The following is a 21,012-nucleotide window of genomic DNA, read 5'->3' on the forward strand; positions in this document are numbered from 1 at the left end:
TCACTCCCTCCATTAAATCTTGAAAATACTAAAAGCATGTGTCATAATATTTCTGTGTCTTCTGTGTCTCCATTCCATTGCACCAACAGCTATTCACAGTGGTCCAGGATGTCTAAACACAAGAGGGTCACACATCACCACTTCTTTTTATTGCTCAGTCTTGCAAACCAAGAATCCTCCACTTATTGCTAGGTGACACCTCCCATCATCCTTAGCCATTATGCTTGCTGTTGGGGGTAATGAGAGCTGTAGTCTCGAATGTTAAGAAGCCTCTCTTTGGAAATTTGCTCTACCTTATGGCAAGAAAGAAGTGGCAGCCATGTCTGGTGGCTGTAGCTGCATGTATTTCCTATGACTTTCTCACCTCCACTTTGCTTTTATAAGCAGACTAGCAGACTGGGAGAAACAACATGTTGGGCCAAATTGCCACATAAATCTAAAACTGAAAACCAACACATCCCACACCTTTCCTGGACAAGCCAACGAAGCCAAAATCCCAGTGGAACCACGCACACCATCTTCACAGGTCATATGTGCACAATAATAGAAACTGTCCACTCACTTGGCCTGACATAGACAGGTAACAGAGGTAACAGAGAAGAAAGCAAAACTGTGTTCATGCTATACAATTACAGTGCTATGATTCCACTTTAACTGCCATGGCAATATCCTGAGGAATCCTGGGACTTGCAGTTTAAGGAGGGATTTTAGAATTATCAGCCAAGGAAACCTCTCATAAGTGCTTTATTGGCATCCCATATTGGTCTAACTTCTGTTTCTTTATCCATATTATCTTCCAAAAATTCATGTAATTTTTTCTTGGCTTTTTAAACAACTAAATCCATTTGTTTAGTCTCCAATTAATTGTTTTTGTTTTTGTTTTTGTGTTTAACACCACGGTTACAGGGTTGTGGTTAGGAAAAGTCTAAGGTAGAACCTCCATTTTAGAGATTAAACCTCCTAATGTTTTAGAAACCAAAAACGTATCATTCTGGAGAAAGATTTATGTCTTTCTGAGAAAAAAATATAATCCTATACCTTGCCATATTTAAATCTCCAGTCCTCCTTCAAACCTAAACTGTCCACAAAATCAAAAGAAAAAAATTTGCATGTTGTGCATTTTAGCTACATTTGTTTTCACTGCTGTAAGCTACATTGAGTCCATAAATGAGGAAATATTGAGCTGTAACAAAAAGAAGAGGAAAGAGGAAGAGGAAGTGGCAGCAGCTAGTCTGCTGTCTTTACATCAGGGATGTACACTGTTCTAGATACTCTTGCAATGATGAAAAATGATTTAACTGCCAGCTAAAGATGGGAAGGCCTGGAAAAAAACTGGAAAAATTGAAAAAAGAAAGAAAACTGATTATGGAATGTTTTATTTTAGCATGATGAATAAATTCTGTAAGACAAGGTGTTCATATATTCTCCAAATAATTTCTGAAAACCACATACAGAATCAGTGGCCTCATTCCCACTACTTTTCAAATCGGATCGTGAATCGGTTTGAACTAGTTCAAATAACCCTGGTTCTCACTTAATTCAAATCGCTGAAGTGATTCCGAGAGGGGGCCCATGCGCTAGAACCATTTAACCTGTGTCTTTTTTGATAAATTGAACCTGCACGAGTGAGAACCACAAGCGGATCGGAATCGATTTCAATTTCCCCTTCAGCCAGCTGGAACTGAATAATTTTGAATTGATTCATTTATGAATGGGAATCAGAAGTGGGTTATTTTAGAGGGAAAATTGCAATTGGGGCAAATGTACTGGGAGAAAGTGCGATTGGGGCAAATATAGTGGGAACCACACTCCACTATCGAATCGATCCATCGATTCAGATCTCACATCGATTTATTTGTAAGTGGGAATGGGCCCATATTTTTCTAATTTCTGTGCACTGGATGAGGACAAGCAAGTCCTGCGTTACAATCTGAACTCTCCAATGCAAGAGCAAGATGCATTTCTTCCTTTAGGGAGCATTGAAAGAATCTAATCTATGTTTGGAAACACTCACACTAATAATCAAGAAGTAAACTGACATGTGAAAGGATAGAGAAGCTTATTTTAATCTGGGTACATCTTCGGTTTTTAGGACTCCATGATAACTGTGATGATGACAAACACACAAAGCAGAAGCAGAGACTGAAACTGATACTGATAACCAAGATTGCCTCCACACTGCAGAGATAATGTAGTTTGACACCACTTTAACTGGCATGGCTCAGTGCTATTGAATTCTGGGATCTGTAGTTTTATGAAAATTTTTGCCTTTTGTGTCAGAGAGTTCTGGTGCCACAACAAAATACAATTCCCAGGATTCCCTAGCATTGAGCCATGACAGTTAAAGTGGTGTCCGAATTGAATATTTCTGCAGTGCAGATGCAGCCCAGAGCTCAGAAAATGAATCTGATTAAATTTAATGGCTATTAACTGCATTTTAGTCCATCCTCCCTTCCATACATTCCCAACCCCCCTCCCATTCTTTTTAAGGGAATGAGTGCCTTGTGTCTATTTGATACTGTGGAGAAGAAATACAAATAGATATTTTTGTTACTAATGTCTTCACATAAACTAGCAAAACCAAAATTCAGGAGATTATTGCTCCATTTGTTGCAAATAAAAATAAAATAAAAAATAAAAGTAAATTCTGTTTGTAATAATTGTTTGAATACACTGTATTTTAATATACCAATTGTGACAACTTTATGCCAAATCAAATTGTACATAGTCATATTTTATATTCCTAAAGTAACAGAGTGACTTTAAATCTGTAAAAAGTGCTAGTGTTGCATTTTTTCAGTTTTTCCAAAAAATCCATTTTTTCCTGAAAACCCCCAGAAAAAAAAATGTTTGGGTTTTTTTCCCCCGTGGCTTCAACATTTTCCGAAATTTTACATCTCTACTGCCAGATCAGCCAGTTTTTGTATAGTGGGCTCTTGATATCTGCTGCGATTTGGTTCCAGGAACCCCTCTGGATACCAAAATCCATGGGTGTGCAAGTCCTATTAAACACAATGGAGTAGTGAAATGGCATCCCTTAGATAAAATGGCAAAATCAAGGTTTGGTTTTTGGAATTTATAATTCTTTGGATATTTTTAAGCTCTGGATGGTTGAATCCATGGATGAAAAATCTGTGGATACAGAGGGCCAACTGTACATGGATTAGGCACCATCCTGGGCCTCATCTCAGAGACCAAAAAAAATTGGGTCAGTTCTTCTGGATGTATATGAATGTGTGCTCAGTGAAAGAGCACATGTAAGGTGCGGGGTTTCATTCCTGCTATTCTCAGGTAAAGAAACCTGTCTGATATCCCAGGTTACATCTGCCAGTCAGTGGAGGCAAAACTGAACTAGGCAGACTCATGCTCTGACTTGGCATAAGACAGCTTCCTGTGATCCCATGTGTTCCATAAAGTGAAGCCCCTCACATGAGAGACAGCCAATTTTATTATGAAGCCAAGCCATTTGGAAGAGCACTTTGTTTAGCACATTATACTTCTGGCCTTGGAATAACTCATTAGAGAATCCAGATTGGCTTTGCCTACCCTATAACTCACTGCTTCTAGGGAAATAAATAATATGCCACTGTGGCTGCCTAGAAGCCATTTTTGATGAGCTTCTTTTCTGTGATTAAAAACAATGGCTGAAATCATATTGTTTGGTTGTAAACAAGCAGGCCCACTGACTCAGTGATTGAATGGCGAGTCAATATGTATGATTTATTTGAAACCCATTAATCCCATAAGTCTACTTTTGCTGGGACTGCCAAGAAGATCCAGGCCAATCTTTTTCTCCTCTCCTCTGCCCAACTTTCTTTTTGAAAAAATCCATCATAGAGACAGGACATGTGAAAGTTTCTACAGAACTGGCACCAACCAGGGCACCCATTTCATGAATACCTCTCCCGCAAGAAGCTGCGTGAAACAAGGCAAAGGTGAAAAGAGGACAGAACCAACTGCAATATAAAAACAACCAAGGAGACAAATTTGACAGTGTGCTAAAGAAGCCATGCAGTCATGTCTGTTCCCTTTCATTATGGTGTCTTGAAACAGCCTCTCCCTGTTGTTTTTAAAGAAACAACAATGCACTGAAAATTTAATGGTATTGATGTTGTATCTTTAAAATAGGGGTGGGCTAAATTCAGTTCCAGGGCCACCCCCAAGTCCCCAAGTCGCCATCTGTTCCAGATTTATTTATTTTTCCTGACAATAAATGAGGATTCCCTTTCTTGGAACCCTTCCAGAACTTTCTGAAGTTCATATTTTGAGTGAACCCTGGACTGTGTAATATCAGCACCATTCTTGTCTTCCATGCTGTATATTGGTCCTAAAACCTGACAAGTCAAAATGTAGATTAAGTTCCATTGATTCAATAGGGCTACATCAGTTAGTGCTCATATTAGGTTTAGACCAGTGCATTTGAAATGGTGCTCTGTGAGAACTGTATGGTATAGTATTAATTTACTGTCTTATTTCATCCAGAATGGGATATTTAGCCCCCTTTCTCCCACCTTGAGAGGGACCCAAGGCAGCTCAAAGAAGGAAAACAATTAACTATCACAATTAAAACAATATAAAATGATGAAAAAATGATGTACTACAGTTTAAAAAATAAATAAAATACTCCAATATAGAAGCTTCCCTGGCACATTTATATATTAAAATTCTGCTTGAATAAAAATATATTTTCCTGCCAGCAAAAAGAAACAAGGAGGAGACCAATCTAGCCTCCCATGGAAGGGACTTCAAAAGGATGGGAGCAGCCACCAAGAAGGCTCTCTCTCTCTCTCTCTCTCTCTCTCTCTCTCTCTCTCCTCACCAAGTGACCCCATGATAGTGGAGGACCATGATAAAGCCTTTCCATAAAGATCTTAGACTTCTTGAAGATTTGTACTCTAACTGAGGGTGGGTACACACTGCCAGGAAGCAGCATCCTGGCGGTGATAGTAGGGCTTGGGACTGTGCACCAACCGCACGCTCCCAAATCCTATGATTTACTGGTGGCACCATTATAGAATGGCACCGCCCACACGGGGGCATGTAGGTGACATGTGGACGTCTGAGCACTCACACGTCTCTTACAGCCAGGAAGCAGCATGATAAGGGCTGCAATGCATCCCTTATCACGACACAAAAAATGCAATGCAATGTTCCTGCATTGTTTGGTTGCTGTGACAATGCTGTGCAGCAAAGAGGGGCGGCACTTCCTCGCCTGTGTGTACAGCCCCTGAGATAGACTCTTCATGGGTGTATCCACACTGTCCAGCTAGAGCAGTTTAATACTACTTTACTGCTATGGCTCCTTCCTATGAAGTACTGGTATTTGTAGGCTGGTGAAGTACTTAGAATTTTTAGTGCACTCCCTGAACTACAACATCTACTATAGCTCACCAAAGTCTATATACCTCACCAAACTAGAGATCCCAGGATTCCATAGTATGAACTGATTTCAGTTAATTTGTTAAGAAAGTGTTATCATTGCATAGTGTGGATACACCTCAGGTCTCAGGGGGAGAACTTTCCCATCACCTACTACCTTGAGGAAGACCTGATTTCTGTTCCATCGAATGCAGGAGTGCTGACACCATAACAGTAGCCTTTTGTCCTTGTTTACAGGGGACAGTAATCTATTTAAGTCATTTTCTCTCTGAACATCTGTCCATTCTAAGGAGATTATCACACTGAATTTAAAGTGACTTATCCCAATGGGATAAAGTCGAGTTTAATTTTAAAAGTGGGTGTTATTGCATGCAGCCATGACCAGGTGAGTGCAACCTGTATGCTGCCCATATCTCAACCATGTTTATCCAGCAGCTTTTCAAAAACAGTAAGCTTCCATTTTTAAAAATCCACAGTATAAGCATGGCTGGGATCCAGGCTGCATACAGGTTGCACTTGCCCAGCCACAGCTGCATGCAATAACACCCTAAGTTTGTTTAAAGTTATAAGAGTAGAGACCTAAGGTGTTGAATACTGAGCAGGCATATCAGTGGATCATCTGCTAACACTCTTTCCCACTGTGGTTAAAGTGACGTCAGGTCTCTTGGTTTAAAATGTTGCCCAGATTTTCATCTCTTTATAGGAGATATACACCTCTCTACATGCACCTTTAATGCAAATCTGTGTAGTCTTTTGCCCTCTTTGGGGTTGCTGAACTACTTCTTTGGTGATGCATAAGATGCCACCCTAGGAGAGCTTCCCTTCAGAATTGACTTTTACACCTTAACCTCAACAATATGGGACTGGCTGGTCGACATGTCTGCTAATGGGGAAGGGGGGGATTCTCCATTTATCTGGACATAGTTAAATAAAATATTTAAAGATTTAAACAAAATAATACTAATTGACTGGGTCCAATGCACCCCAGTTTTAGTTTTGTAACCTCATACCTTCCAATTCTTCCAGTTTTACTGGGACAATCTCAATGAATCCTCTGTCATTCCATGTTCTCTGCTGCTTTAAAAATGTTCCAGGTTCTCTCTCCTCCTCCCATCTTCCACCATTGTCCTCAGCTTACATCAGATGCTGCAAACTGAGTTTAAAGTGCAAAAGAAGTTTACACTCAATTAACTCAGCAGAGGGGAAAGAAGAGAACTGGACATAGTCTTGCCCTCCCAGTAGGCTCAGGCAAAAGCAAACTACTGCAACCCCGCCTACTTTGTGTAGTCTTCCTCATTAATAACTTTTGCCATCTTAACTGCACTCTAATGTCACTTGGTGAGATATGACCATTTTTCATTTGCGAAATGTTGGAGGGTATGTAAGCCCTGGGAGCCAGCATGGCATAGTGGTTTGAGCATTGGACTATGGCTTTGGAGAAGAAGGTTCAAATACGAGCTCAACAATGGAAACCCACTCAGTAGACCCTGTGATAGGTTTGCCTTAGGGTCAGCAAAAGTTGTAAATTACTTGAAGGCACACAATAACAACAATGTAAAACCTCCATAAAGCCATAGTGCTCCTTTATCTTGAAGCATTTTAAATCATGTTCACTTGTAACTTACCTTTGAGCAAACTGCTGTTTTATGATCCACTATTACCAGGGACAAAATGTGGAACAAATTCGAGACCAAACTGTAGGACAACTGCAGGACAAAACTCAGCCCAAAATGTAGGACGTTTAAGAACAACGGAGGACCTTAAATGTTCTACATTTTGGGCTGAGTTTTGTCCTGCAGTTGTCCTACAGTTTGGTCTCAAATTTGTCCTACATTTTGTCCCTGGTAATCGTGGACAATTATGGCAACCCTGTCACAGGTTAAATATAGAGACAGACTGGAAAGAACTGGTCATGTTTTTCACACCACCCACGGTGGCTCAATAACCTCGTGTCACGTAAACACCATCGTAAAACATTTCAGATCTCTATTATCCCAAACATTTCCGGAAAGGAAAAAAAGCCATCTTGGTACCATCATGATTAAGCCAGACCTTGGCCTTTGTGGTACTTTTGTTAGTTTATTCATAGTATGCTTGCATTAAAAATATTCCCTTTCGGTTTTACAGAACCAGTACTTTCCTCCTCATCAAGTTTTTGTGGGCAGGGATCAGAGAAGTGTGTACTTCCTTAAGCAAATATTTTTTAAAAAATCTTTCTGGGCTTTCTTTCTCCAGTTCTAAACCTTCTCTCCCTCTTCTTGGAGTACCTTCATTTCTACTTTGGAAAATAGTGCAGTACTGCTTTGGCTAAAGAAAGCCAAGCATTGGGTTAACATTTAGCACATTTGAGTAGCACAGTGATCTCTCTTCTGTGAAAGACAGGATTGTATTATGTAACAGCCACACTGCCAAATACTTACACTGGCATCACTCAGCTTTCTGTGCACCACTGACATGAAAAACCAGGCGAGATTTGATCCAGAGACAGGACCTGAAAGACGGCCTTATGGTGTTTTTCACCGCACTTTGGTTTTTACAAACAGAACTTCTTCATTTTTTAAAAAAAAAGGATAAAGATACAGAGTCATGTTTGATAAACGAGGGGGGAAATTAGTGGTTTTCTCCCTAGTTTTGCCTGTTTATTTCTTTAAGAGCAATTGCGTAGAACAAATACTTTTTATTGACAGTGTTTATCGCATCATCTAATTTGCAGAAAGGAGAGAGCTCAGGGCAGAGTGAATGCCTGCGTGTGTTCTGAACTTCAAGACAGCTCACCTTACGCAGAGAGATTCCACATATTCATAATGGAGTTTTACATTTTATGTACTCACAGTACAAACAGTAAATGTCTCATGGCAATGTTGACTAGCTACCTTGTAAGAACATAAAAGAACATAAGAATCAGTGGGATTTTCACTATTGAGTTCAGCAGGTCTGCAGATTATTGCTATAATCCAGTTGGTTTTGCTTTTGTGCTATGGCCAAGGCCTGTTCTGATGAAGAAATGGGCTGCTTTTTTATAAAGGTCATCAGACATTTGTCACACATGACATCTAGAATGGTCTGTTTATTAAAGTGTATGAACAAAGAGTTCGATTTAAGCATATGACACAGCTTGGCTATAATTTATGATTACACAGAGCACACCCTTCAACTGTCCCAAACTGGGAGGGACAGGTCTAATTAATCCTGTGTTGTACCACTTTTTCAGATGCTTTTAAAACCTCCCAGTTTCAGTCTCCTCCTCCCACTTTTCCCCTTTTTACTCAGCTTACTTCACTTTGTGCAAACAGAGTTCAAAGTACAAAAATAGTTTGCACTCAATTAAATCAGCAGGGAGGAGACGAGAGGAGCATATCACCCTTCCCAGTAGGGTCAGGCAAATGCAAACTGCTACAACCTCTCCTGGCTTCTGTGCACTTCCTCATCAATAACTTGTGCCACCTTGACCACACATTGCTGTTGCTTAGCCACACATGCTCTCATCTATGAAATGTAAGAAACTATGAAAAAGTTAATGGAAGATCTTCATTCTGATGATTGTACTGGGATCAAGGGTAAGATCTTATTGCTACTAGAAATTAATTTTAGCACAGGTCAAATTACTTGTTCAACCACAGTGCAATTTTCCTCTTTGGAGAGAAGCAACAAGACCTTGTAAAGTCGAAGGCTTTCATGGCTGGCATCTATAATTTTTTGTGGGTTTTTTGGGCTATGTGGCCATGTTCTAGCAGAGTTTCTTTCTGACATTTCGCCAGCATCTGTGGCTGGCATCTTCAGAGAAAGAAGATGCCAGCCACAGATGCTAGTGAAACGTCAGAAAGAAACTCTGTTAGAACATGGCCACATAGCCCGAAAAACCCACAAAAAACAACAACACCTTCTTCCTCATTTGCTTAGAGATGGCCACTAGTTAGAATGAAAATGGTATGGGGGACATACTAGCTGGGGAATTCTGAGAGCTGCGGTCCAAAAAGGAATAGAGGGCAACTTGAAACTAGTGTTAAGTGAGTGGAGCTACTGTTTTGAATAGTAGCTTCATCTTCTTGGTAAACAGTCCTGTCTGCAGCATAACAATTGATCAACAGAATCATTTAGTTGGTCCATTGGTGGTACTGTTGCCTGTGACTAGCACAAGCTCTCCAAGGTTTTGGGTGGGGATCTTTCCCAGCCTAACTCCTTACACAGTGGTTATTTATGGCAGGGGTTGACAGCTTTTGGCGCTCCCAATGTTGTAGCTGGCAGCTCCCATCATCCCTTATGATTGGCTATGCTGGCTAGGGCTGATGGGCATTGCAGTACAGCAACACCTTTCTGTTGTTTTTTGTGGTTTTTTGGGACTATGTGGCCATGTTCTAGAAGAGTTTATTCCTGACGTTTCACCTGCATCTGTGGCTGGCATCTTCATTCTCACAAAAAACTATGGATGCTGGCCATGAAAGCCTTCGACTTGACATCTTTGCTGTTGTTAACTAACATTAACCATAAAATTAACATTATGGAGGCCCTATGAATGATGGATTTCCAAGTTATCCTATCATCAGTAGCTGGCTCAGATCTTGCAAACTCAGGGCTATGGCTTCTTTGTTTGAATCTACTCATCTGGAATGCAGTTTCCCTCTTTTCTTACTGCCTTCTAATTTGCCAAGTTTTATTGTCTTTTCTAGGGAATCATGTCTTCTCATGATATGGCCAAAATATAACAGTTTCAATTTAGACCTCTTGACTTCTAGGAAGAGTTCTGGCCTGATTTGCTCTAGGACCCATTTATTTGTCTTTTTAGCAGCCCATGGTATCCACATAACTTTTCTCCAGCACCACAGCTCAAATGAGTTGATTTTCCAGCAACATCTGGAAGACTGCGTACTGCCTACCTCCGCTGCTAAAACTAGAACTTCTTTCCATTTTACTCCTGAGTGATATTATACAGACTGGGTCAGACTAGATGTCCAAAACAGTAATGCTTCTTTGGTAACTTCATGACTGAACATCAGAGTTACAAGAACAGTTAATCCTTATGTTGGCTGCTACTGCAGTGACAGTTTTATTATAGCTTAGTGCCTTTTTCACACACATACACACAGAGTTTAAGAACGTATGCTGGATCAGAGCAAAGTCTATTGCATCTAGCATTATTTTTTCCAGCAATTTACTAAGCAAACAGCTATTTCCCGTAATCAGTGGGTATATTCCTTCAAAACATGAAACATAATGGTCACCCTTTTCCAACTTGATGTGTTGTTTTAGACTACAATTCCCATCAACATTCCTCTCACTCCTCTCCAGAACCAAGGTTGATATATAGATTGAAGTGGAGGGAGGGGAAACAATCTGTTTGATTGATTGATTTTGTTTGTTTGATTTATACCCTGATCTTCCTCACAAGAGCACAAAGTGGCTAACTATTTTACAGTAAAAACATTGTTAAAATGCAAATGACCAAAGATACTTCAAATCATCAGTCTAAAAATCAGAACATTAAATATCCAAAATTGCAAACATGTAGATTAATACATCACAAATATTTACTATAAAGAAAAGGCTTAGAAAAAATACAAGTGGCAGGAGTCAGAAACATAACATTTGATTGCATTTTTCTTCCTAAACTGATATATTTTTACCTGAGGTCTGGAAGATAAAGGTTTGTGGGATAGCCAGATATCTAATGGAATGGAGTTCCATAATCAGTGTGCCACTAACGTCTTCAAATTCATATTTTGGGTGTGCTCCTAAAGGGACATTAGTTGAGGGAAAGGTGAGAAAGTGTGGCCTGCAAAGAAAAGCACATTGCCTAATATTCCTTATAGACTGCATCTGCACCACAGAGATAATACAGTTTGACACCATTATAACTGCCATGGCTCCATGCTATGGAATTCTGGGATTTGTAGTTTGTTGTGGCACCGGAGTTCTCTGACAGAGAAGTTTAAATATCTCAGAAGACTACAAATCCCAGAATTCCATAGCATTGAGCTATGGCAGTTAAAATGGTGTCAAACTGCATTATTTCTGCAGTACAGATGCAGCCATAGTATTTGAGAAGTAATTCATTAATCATTGCAGTGTTTGAAAGATCACCCATTACATTGCTCATTACTTTTCTGGTACTTTGTATAACTATCTTTGAAAAAATACCTTAAAATTGGAAAGAAAATGGCATAAGACTTGAACGATTTCTGTTAAACTGCCTCTGAGAATGTCTTCAAATGGCATTCAGCTTTTAAAAATAACTATTATTATTATTGTTGTTTATATCTCACCCTTCTCCCAAGACTGGGACTCAGGGCATCTTACAATATTAAAAAACAATACAATTAAAAACATACAAAAAGACTACATTAGAACAGAATTAAATTACTACAATAATTGAAATAAATTACATGTTAAAAGATCAAATACTTTAAAAAGGGGAAAATGTTTAAAACACATTAAAATAATATAGCACCCCAGGCCATACTTTAAAAAGCTTTCTGTTTTGAATGCCTGTCTGAAGAGGAAGGGCTTCACCTGTTGGCAGAAAGCCATCAAGGCCATTCTGATCTCCCTGCGAAGGGAGTTCCAAAGTCTAGGGGCAGCCATGGAAAAAGGCCCTCTCTTGTCTCCTCACCAATCGTGGTTGTGATGGTGGTGGGAAAAGGGCCTCCCCTAAGGACCTCAGGACCCGGGCCAGCTTGCATAGGGAGATACAGTTTGCCAAATAGCCTGGACCTGTGCCATATAGGGCTTTATAGGTCATAACCAGAACTTTGAATTGTGCTCAGAAACAATATGGCATCCGGTGGAGCTGTTTCAACAGGGGCATTGTATGATCTCTATAACCTGCCCCTGCTAGCAGCCTGGTTGCAGCTCTTTCAACCAGCTGAAGTTTCTGAACATTTTTCAAAGGCAGCCTCAAGTAGAATACATTACAGTAGTCCAAATGGGATGTAACCCAGGCATGTACCACTGAGGCCAGTTCCGGCGTCTCAAGGAATGGGCATAGTTGGTGCACAAGTTTGACCATTTCTTTTAGTAAATTGCCTTTTAAAAATGATAAAAACTTCCAAAATTTGGTGACCAGAAACAGATGGCAGATGAGTGTGTGCTTATACACCGCAAGTGGCATAAATCCCCTTTTCAAGCCAGCTTCAAGTATTATAATAATAATAATAATATTTTTTTTTAAAAAAACTGTTTCCAGCCTAGAATTTCCAAACAAGTCAGAAGTATAATGGATATCTATTTATACAGTGTATCAACAATCACAGTTGTTTGGTAATTCTATTCAGGCTGTTCTCTTGCATTTGGAAGAGACGCTTTGTACCTTCATTTGCTATACGTGTTTGAGACATGGCCAAAAAAGAGAAAGGATGCTGAATGGAGATTTGTTTCAGTTCTGAGGCCCTTTCCTGACGGACTTAGGTTGCATGGTCTTTTTGAGCCTCCATATTTGGTCCAACAGCATGACACATGTGTACACACACATATACACAATTGCATATGTGCATGCATACATAGGAAAAATAATGAGAAATGAGTGAGCCAGCATGGTCTAGAGGTCTGAGTATTGGACTAAGGACATTACCACACAAGCCCTGCTCTTGCAGTAATCATGTCAGTTTTTTAAAATGGAAACATACTGATTTCAGAGAATCACCACACATTTTCTCAGTCGCATGACTGATGCTGCTGTTCCCTTTGCGCTTTCTTCCTGTCTCCCCCTTAATCCCACCTCCCTGCACTATGCCTTACTCAGCATGCCTTTTGGTTATATCATCATCATCATCATCATCATCATCATCATCATCATCATCACATTTTTCATGCAATTCCAGAGCGCTACTACTTTGAGTCATGTTTTTAAAAGAAGAAAAGAAGTATTAAATAAATAAATAAATGGAATCGGCCTGCTTGAGTATAGGAGGGGAAACAAGAGGAGAGGAGGGAACACTTACATCACATAACTGGCAATCTTGAAACTGCTCTTCTAAGGACCTTTCACACCTGGGGACTTAGGCAATTGGGAGGTCATTGACAGGCTTCCCCTATCAATGAAAAGGAACATAGTATTTTTGAGTTGGAGATGCTGTCATACAATAAGTATACCATATATACTCAACTATAAGTCAACCTCATGTATAAACTGAGGACAGGTTTTGGGGTCAAAATTAGGGATTTTGATATGACCCGCAGATAAGTGAAAGGTGAAACATAGGGTCTCAGCACCCTTCCTTCCCTTTTGCAGTTCAGCTGTCCCTTCTGGGACATATTAACCCATGTATAAGTTGATCCAGTTTTTGGGGGGTCAATTTGTAAAAAAAAAATCGACTCATACACTAGTATATATGGTAGTCAAAACTGCTCCCTCCCCCCGCCCCCCATCTAATCATAGTTTAAAAGCTGTGTGTAGTAATTGCTTAGGACTCAAGGATTCAAATTGTTGCTCAGCCATAGAAACCCACTGGGTGATCTTGGGCAACCACATTTAGCCTTAAGGGAAGGCAATGATAGACGTTTTCTGAATAAATCATGCCAAGAAAACTGAGAATAGGGATGTCATAACTTGAAGTTGGCTAGGAGCTACAAAACAATAATAAAATGATAAAAGAATTTTGTGGCACCTTAAAAACTAACCCTTTTTCTTTGGCATGCCTTCTCCTGGTCCAGGAAAGACAGAGGATAGTCTTTTTAGTCTTTAAGGAGACACCAAACCCTTTGTTTCTGTTGCAATATACTGTATTAACACAGCTACTCTTCTGCAAAACCTTACTGGGGAACACCCAGCCTATTCACATACATGCTTTTGGGAGCATATGCATTTTGTGACTGACATTATGACCGCTCTAAGTCCATTGTGCATCCCAAAAAAGCTGGTAGAGAATGGAAGGGGAGAGGGATAACCTAGCTAACCCTCTTCTCCATAAAGCACTTGTGATACTTTGGTATCAAATACTTTAAAATTTAGTTTATGTACTTAGCATACCTGTGACAGGGTTCTGCAGTTCTGGGTCACAGATGGCCAAACACTGGCAGTTTATGTGTGTATGTGTTTTAAAATACAAATATTATGATGGAGATGAAAGAGGCATTGATGTAAGGCTCTGGAAGCTATCAATCTTTCACTGTTCCCTCCCCCTCCAGGAACTGGACTGACAAGCCTCTGTTGGTCTCTCTTGAAAAGGAAAGCTATCTGCACTGGCAAGGCTGTACCAGCAGCCTGGTTTGGCTTGAAATAGTGACATATTGGCTTCAAACTGTGCCCATTTTCCAGGCCAGGTTGTTTGCCTGGGTCTCTGTTTTGTTCTGCCCCTCTCTTTGGACACTCTGAGTCTGTTCAGAAAGCCAAACCAAACACAGTGTTCATTTTTCACTGGGTTATGCTTGGCTGACATTTCCTGAAGGGAAGAACCCCTTTTTATTTATTGGGCAGGATGATAATAAAATTAAAACTCATTCAATTTGGTAATTAAAATTGCCCCGTATTTCCAAGATTCAATTGTGAGAAATGTGTTTTTCAGCATAAGAGCCCAGAGAAAGTGGGGTGGAGTTCTGAAAGGGATTAAGGCTCCTAATATCAAGTGGAATATTATGCCTTTATTTTTGGGAACAATTCTTATTTTTATTTCCATACACAAATGTTTTATTGTGTAATACATCAGCCGGAGAAGGGGGGGAACTTTCTTACAGTGTCATTTCATATATACAAGCCTTCAGGGTTGGGAGTATCATTTTAATGTAACCATGATATGTATGGTAAAGAAATTACATGTCATTGTGTGCCTTCAAGTAATGTCTGACTTATGGAAACCCTAAAGCAGACCTATCAAAGGGTTTCTTGGCAAGATTTGTCCAGAGGAAGTTTGCCATTGCCTTCTTCTTAAGCTGAGAGTGTGACATATTACCTAAGGTTGCCTAGGAAACATCTACACTGTAGAAATAATGCAGTTTGACACCACTTTAACTGTCATGGCTCCATCCTACAGAATCCTGGGATTTCTAGCTTTGTGTGGTACCAGCACTCTGGCAGAGAAGGCTAAAGACCTTGTAAAACTACAAATCCAAGGATTCTACAGGATGAAGCTACAGCACTTAAGGTGGTATCAAACTGCATTATTTTACTGCGTATATGCACAGTGTATATGTAATAGGGAGGTTTCCAGGGCTGAGTGGGGATTTGAACCCTGATCTCCCAGAGTCCCAATCCAACGCTCAAACCACTACATCACACTGTCTGCAAAAATCAACCTATTCTAAAACTAAACACTCTAAATGTGTGTATGGAAGTATCATAAAAATGGAACTGACTGTTGTTGCTGCCCATCCCCCCCAGGTTGCTCCCAGCATCTTGGTTTAAAAAAATGTTGTGCATGTTACTGCATGAAATACCAAGTCAGACTTTGATCTTAAACGTTTATCTCTTCCAAGCTTCAGACAAAGTGTATTTATTTAATTACTGCACATGTATTGATTTAAATATATATACATTTTTGCACATGCATACATGTACACACACTTTAAGGCAACTATGGCGGGATACAGACCGGCGAAAGCACCGGCCTGCATATGTACTAGGGTTGCCTCGGGGCGTTGCTTATATACGCCCCGCAATCCTAGTATGTCCTACTGTACGTCAAAATAGCGGCACCCTATCTACATGGGAGCCACCATTTTGACACGATGGACGCTTAGTGTCCGCACGTCGCATTGCAGCCATGACATACTGGCACCGCTACAGGGTGCTTGTGGCACCCTTTCAGCGGCACTGAAAGGAGCTCCGAAATGGAGCTCCTTTCACTGTGTGTATCACTGGCGTGGCCTTTACACGGCCGTGCCAGCAATACGGAAGAGAAAGAGGCCGAGTGGCCCCTTTCTCTCTCTCCCCGCCACTTTCGGGGTGTCCTTGGAGCATGAAGCTCCAAGGATACCCCTTTCCAGGCTGCGGGGAAGCAGCATTTTGCCGCTTCCCTGAGGCCTGGAAAAGTGGCAGATCGGGGCCTCCAGGGATGCCATTGTGGCCGCTGAGGCCCCAATCCGTCAGGGAAAGGGGCGGGTGCAGGCCGCCCCAAAGGGGCGGTCTGTATCCCGCCTAAGATAAGAAAATGGAATCCATTTGAACACACTGAAAGGAGCTAAAATAGTCATAAAGAGGGTACTTAAGTAATGACATTGGTTCTAGCCAGTGAGTGCTGTGTACAGCAAGCATCTACTAAAACCATACAGAACTCAGTGTAATTCCATGGCAGGCTCACTGCTCCAATCATGTATACCTGTACTACAGAAGTGATGACCAGGGGAGCTCAAGAACAGGTTTTCCCCTCTAAAAATGGGGGTGTTGAAATCCCCTCCCTCCCAAATCCTGTGTTATATATTGCTATAAAATAATTTTTATATCATGGTTTTTAACATCTTTGCCTGCTGAAGAAGCCAATGGAGCTTCAAAAGCTTGCAACATGTATTTTGTGTAATTTTGGTTGGCCAGTAAAGGTATCACTGTTTTATGGATTTTGGATGTTACTGTATGATGTTGTGATGTTATCAGCCAGAGTGGTCAAAGCACAAGAGCTTTCTAGGACAGAGCTGTGAAGTATGTCTGGACCCAGGGAAAGCATAGTCTAAGGCAGTGCTCCTCAGTAGACCAGTACCTGTCCACAAGCTACTGGTAGCTGGTGCAAGGCAAATTTCTAGGAAAGACTTGTAGTTGAGGGGCACAAATTTGGTTCCAGACCCTTTCATATGTAGGGGTAGAGGTGGAGCTGCTGGGGCACTGTCCTGCGAAAACCATGCTGAATATCATAGGTAATGAAAGTCATGGACTACACAAAACAGAAAAGCTCCCCCCCCCCCCCATAATGTTCTGTAGCCTAAATACAATTTCTAGCTCCAGCTAGAATGGCCCTTTGAATCAAGAAGATTCACAAAAGTGATGACTTACCATTTAGCAATTGGCACAGTGGGTCCCTCTCATTGTAACTAGGAATGGAATTTAGGCCTTTGCTTCCACAAGGAATTCTGAATGAACATTGCATAGAATCCAACCAATCTGAAGGGACTTCCATGGGTAATTTAGATGGGAAGCCTGACTTTGGCACAGTACAGACAGCCAAGGTTAGGGAGCGCACACCATGTACACGCTCCCTAACCCTAATACCTGCCAGCGGCGCAATAATGGTGCCGCCCTGTGTACATGGGTGCTGCCATTATGATGTCATGCATGCACTGCGTCCAAACAGCTACGGGAAGGATGCCAGGGAGAAAGTGGCTGAGTGGCCCCTTTCTCCCATGGCTCTTGCTCCCGGGGTGTCCAGGATTTTGCCGCTTCTCTGTGGCCTGGAAAAGTGCCGGATTGGGGCCTCTGGGCTGCCAGTGAGGCTGCCCTGGCCCCAATCCTCCTCAGAAAGGGGCGGCTACGGACCGCCCCTTTTCCGCGGTCTGTACTGGGCCTTTACACTTCCTTACTCTATCGTACTTAAAGAGTACAGCTGTACCTCAGTTAACAAAGCAGATGTATTCATGGGCATTATTACTTCTTTAACAGAAAATTTGGTACCAAAGGTGAAAGTTACATAAAAAGAATAGGGATAGGTTCTTGCACCAGAACAAAATAAAAGCATGATTCAACAAACTTTTTATTCAAAACAAGCAGTATGCACATATGAAATGAAAGAACCAGGCACGCCTTGCTTAAGTGAACAAAAAAGGACTTTTGTCCTTTTTGCAGCTTCTCACACCCCCAGAGACGTCAGGCCTTTCAAGTATTGTCTTTTATCTCTCATCATATCAGCATGTTTGTTAATTCTGTTACCAAGGTATGGGAGAAAAAAAATAGATCAGTATTAGCTTCAGGTACAGGGGGCTCTTGGTATGTACTTTGGTTTTGTTCTAGGAACTGCCACCACCACCAAAATCCGTGGATGCTCAAGTCCCATTATATACAATGTATAGTAAAATGGTGTCTCTTATATAAAATGGCAAAATCAAGGCTTGCTTTTTAGGGTGGGGGATTGGAATATTTCCACGCCGTGGATGGTTCAATTGATGGAAGCTGAATCCATGGATATGGAGGACCAACTGTAGATTCCTTTTTGCCCTGATTAACAAGGTGTGTTTTCAAAGAGCTCATGTTAAAGGAAATTATTCAGCTTGGTTAAAGGGACATATGAACTAAATTTAACTATATTGTATTCATATGTCCTAGAGTTACATTCCAGAAGCAGCCAGAGGAATGGAGATTGTTGTTCACTTGAAAGACATCATACTCAAACATGCTTGTAAAGATACACCCAACTATGTTTTAGGTGTCAGTTAATGGAGGAACCTTTACAAGATTATGTACAGATGACAACAATTATTGTAATTTCTATTGAGAATTAAAGGGCTTGCCTCTATTGTCAAGTAACAGTTCATGTCAGGTACCTGAAATTTAGATATCCTACATGTTGATGACAAGATATGCTGTTAGTTAAAGTGTGGCAACGAACACATATAGTTCATGTTATTCAGTGGAGAAAATGTTACAGGTGAGAATGTATAAGCATTTTAAAAAGCCCTTTAAAATCTTATGAAATAGCTGATCAAATGCTCTTCAATGCTTGAAGAAAAGCTTCAAATGTATCCATACTGCACAGCTATTCAAGTGGAATAGCTCTGTCCAATGGAATTATGGGATTTGCAGTTTGGTGAAGAACGTAGAGTTCTGTACTCTGCTCCATTGAACCTCAGCATTGGAGCTCTCTGGCAGACAATTCTAAGTAGCTCATGAGACTAAAAATAGCATAGGATGGGGCCAGAGCAATTAAAGTGCTATCAAACTTTTCTAATATGGATGTGAACAGAGACCTACTGGTTTTATCCTCAACCATCTTGAATATGAACTGACCAGGAGGGGATGTTTATTGGTTCAGTTGAAAAATACATACAATATTTTTATTTTTATTTTTTGTAGAATGAGACTGGGTTTTTTTAAGCTTAATTCTTTCATTAAGTCCAAAACACACTGCAGAAATAATCCAGTTTGAGTCCACTTTAATTGCCCTGGCTCGATGCTAGGAATTCTGAGAAGTGTAGTTTTCAGAGACATTTGCCTTGTTAGCTGCTGCATCGCACTGACTCATGTTCAATTTGTGGTCTACTTGGAATCCCAGATCAATTAAATTAAATTACATTAATCAATTAAATTAAGCAAACAGATAAGTAAGTGAATGTTGGTGTTGCTGGTGCCAGTAATACATAAAACCTTCCAGTTTTTTGAGAATTCTAGATAAAGTTTTATCACACCATTGTCTAGCTCCTTCACTGAATTTTATAGATTTTTATTTGCTGCTTTTGATAGTATTTGTTTTAACTGGTTTTTAAAATGATTTAATTACTTTTTAAATTTTGTACGCTGTGAATTTTTAGCAATGTTTGTTTTAATTGCTAACAACAGCAGCAGCGACAATCCTCATCCATCTTTTCCTCAGTTTATAACCCTGCCGTGTTTTCCCACTGGCTTTTCTATCCTATTCCTTACTTTGGAAAAATCATTAAAGAGGGAAAGATGGAATAGCTACACAGTATCTGCTAATTGCTAATACGAGGAGCCTTCCATCTGTAAACACCTGTTCTTTCCAGTTTCATTTAATTTCTCCTCAGGAGATGTTTTCTAATGTTGTCATTATAAACTGTAATTATCCCAGTTCTTTTTGCCTGATGCCTCATTGCGTGATATGATGGAGAGCTTCACAGATGCTGTACACAAGGATGATGGAGAATTTTGTTCGGCTGACATTTTTAAGCAAAACAACATAATTTAGACATCCTGGAATATTATGCAGATTGAAATGCCCATCTCCTGTGGACTGTGGGCCTCTCTGAATTCTGTAATGTGGTTCTTTTTTCAAAATACACAGTGTGGATGATGTGCACAGAAGGGAAATATTTATTCTTTTTACTTGTGCATCTTTCTTTAGGTATAGCCCTATTGCATGCTTAACAAATGATAGTCTAGATGTATTTTTAGGTTTTTATATGCACTGGAAAGTGAAAAAAATATTGTAATTTGCTTTAAGGCAATGCTCACTTTACATCAGTGGTCTGGAACCTACGGAGATGATCACATGCCACTTTTAAACCTCAATTATTGTCATAAAATAGCACCCTTGGTGATAAATATCACATGACTTCACCTCCATTCCATAGCTGTTATGTCTCCCAAGTGTGGTTAGGGCATCCCTTTTCATTGAAAGGAAAAACCCATCAATAACTTCCCAACTGCAATGCAGTCCCTTTAGTCCCCATGTGTGAAATGTTGCTGCTGCAGCAGTTGCAATACTGGAAGTCATGTGGTGTCACAGTCTTTTCCTCTCCTTTCTCTCGCTATACCCAAGCAGCCTGATTCCCTTTATTTTTGTCTGTTTATTTTCTTTCATTTTAAAATCCTAAATCACATTAGCATAACTCCAGAATTGCATTTAAAAGTACAGTGGGCCCTTGTTATATGCTGGGGTTTGGTTCCAGGATCCCCTGTGGATAACAAAATCCGTGGATGCTCAAGTCCCATTAAATACAGTGGTCCCTTCCCTTATGCAGGGGATCCGTTCCAGACCCCCTTGCATAAGGGAAATTCGACATATGCTCGAGCCCCATTAAAGTCACTGCTTGTGGCAGTGTGGTGGC

The sequence above is a fragment of the Sceloporus occidentalis genome, unplaced genomic scaffold (genome assembly GCF_023333645.1).
Source record: "Sceloporus occidentalis isolate IW3139 unplaced genomic scaffold, rSceOcc1.0.p SCAF_1, whole genome shotgun sequence".
Taxonomy (NCBI): Eukaryota; Metazoa; Chordata; class Lepidosauria; order Squamata; family Phrynosomatidae; genus Sceloporus; species Sceloporus occidentalis.